The sequence below is a fragment of the Peromyscus eremicus genome, chromosome 10 (assembly GCF_949786415.1).
Source record: "Peromyscus eremicus chromosome 10, PerEre_H2_v1, whole genome shotgun sequence".
Lineage (NCBI taxonomy): Eukaryota > Metazoa > Chordata > Mammalia > Rodentia > Cricetidae > Peromyscus > Peromyscus eremicus.
The window spans coordinates 8,809,438-8,811,373 of NC_081426.1; positions in this window are offsets into that span (position 1 = coordinate 8,809,438).

Below are 1,936 nucleotides of genomic sequence, written 5' to 3' on the forward strand. Positions count from 1 at the left end.
ATTCCTGTAAATTTCATGATGCCATTGTTTTTAACAGCTTATTAATACTCCATTATGAAAATGTACCACATTTTCTTTATCCATTTTTTGGTTGAGGGACATCTAGGTTGCTTCCAATTTCTGGTTATTATGAATAAAGCTGCTATGAACATAATTGAGTAAGTGTCCTTGAGGTAGGATGGAGTGTCCTTTGGGTCTGTTCCCAGGAGTGGTATAGCTGGGTCTTGAGGTAGAATGATACCAATTTTCTGATAAACTGCCATATTGATTTCTAAAATGGCTATGCAAGTTTGCACTCCCACCACCAATGGAGAAGTGTTCCCCTTGCTCCACATCCTTGCCAGCATGAACTGCCACTTGTGTTTTGGATCTTAGCCATTCTGATAGGTGTAAGATGGAATCTCAAAGTTGTTTTGTACAGTGTTTATCTTGAAAGTATGTTAAGTGGCCTTTGATTTCTACAGAAGTTAGGATAAGAGTCTGCTTTGAGTCTCAGAGGTCACTTTGATTTTGGACTTTTGAACAATGCTGGGACTTTTAAAACTATGGAAAGTGAATGAATTTTTCAATGTGAAATAGATATGGGCTTCGGGGTGTCCTGGGGCAGAACATTATAGTTCAAGGAGATGTAGTTGCTTGTCAAATTGAGAAGGAGTGGATTTTGGATGGTTAATCTCCATTACCAAATCAATTGGGGTGAGAAGGGCCTTGGAGGTTAATAAAGCAGATGTGCTGGGTATGTCTATGAGGGTGTTTCCAGAAGTTATTTACAGAGTGGGGGCTGGATGTGGACGGTACCATTTTGTAGGTTGGGATCACAGACAAACTAAAAGGAAGAAAATAGAAAACCAGCTAATAGGGCTGGAGAGATGGCTCAGTGGTTAAGACTCATTATTCTTGCAGAGGATCTGGGTTCAAGTCTCAGCACCCACATGGCAGATCACAACTGTCTATAACTCTAGTTCCAGGAGATCTGATACTGCCTTCTGGCCTCAGTGGGCATCTGCACATATAAACCCATGCAGTACACACACATACATGTAAATAAAAAATAAATATTAGAGACGGAGAGACTCACCAACACAGCATGCCCCTTTGGGTCCTGGCTGCCATTCTCTCCCTTACATCGTTTCTGTTACATATTTTGTCAGAGCAATAAAAAACTAACAAGTTATATCTTAGTGAATTGTGGGAGTCTGTCAGAGTCCAGCTCCCATCTGTCGAAGGGTTCTTGAGGGGAGGAGAGAGAAATGAGGAAGTATAAGATAGAAAGATAGAAGACGATAAGAAAGACAGAGACACAGGATAGCTTTGGGAGGGCCAATACCCAGTTGCCTCGAGATTTATTCCAAAGGGCTTTTTATATACTAGTAAGGGGAGAGGTGAGAGACCTCACCCTTTCAAGATCAAAGCACAATGTACAGCCAAGTGTAGACCCTTCAAACACCTGGTAACCACGCCCGTGGCCAAATCATCCATTATGCAAGTTCCGATTCTCTGACCCTGAGTAAGGTCTTACTAGGAAGCCTATGTGGGCCTCCGCAGTGAATTTGTATTAAAATAAAATTCAATTGAACCTAAAGAAATAAAATGTATATGGGTCCCAATTCCAAGTCTTGAGTTAAGGGTATTACACTGATTAAGTCAGATGGTTTCTCTTATACCAGGATGCTCCGATGGGCTCCTGGACGTCAGAAATGTGCTTTTATTGTTGCTCCCAGGATGGGATGAACTTTCCTTGACCTTCCTAGGCCCAAGGTCTCTCTGATTCTAAAATTGCAGCATTCTGGTCCCATGGCATCACGAGCCCCCTGCGTGCTCATTAGATGCTTGTGTGGAGCCAGGGGTGCTGTTTGGGGTGGAAGACCGTAGTTTACCAAGCACAGTAGCTTCCTGTTCCAACCGTTTAGTTTTCTCAAGGTGTTTTTCATAATAT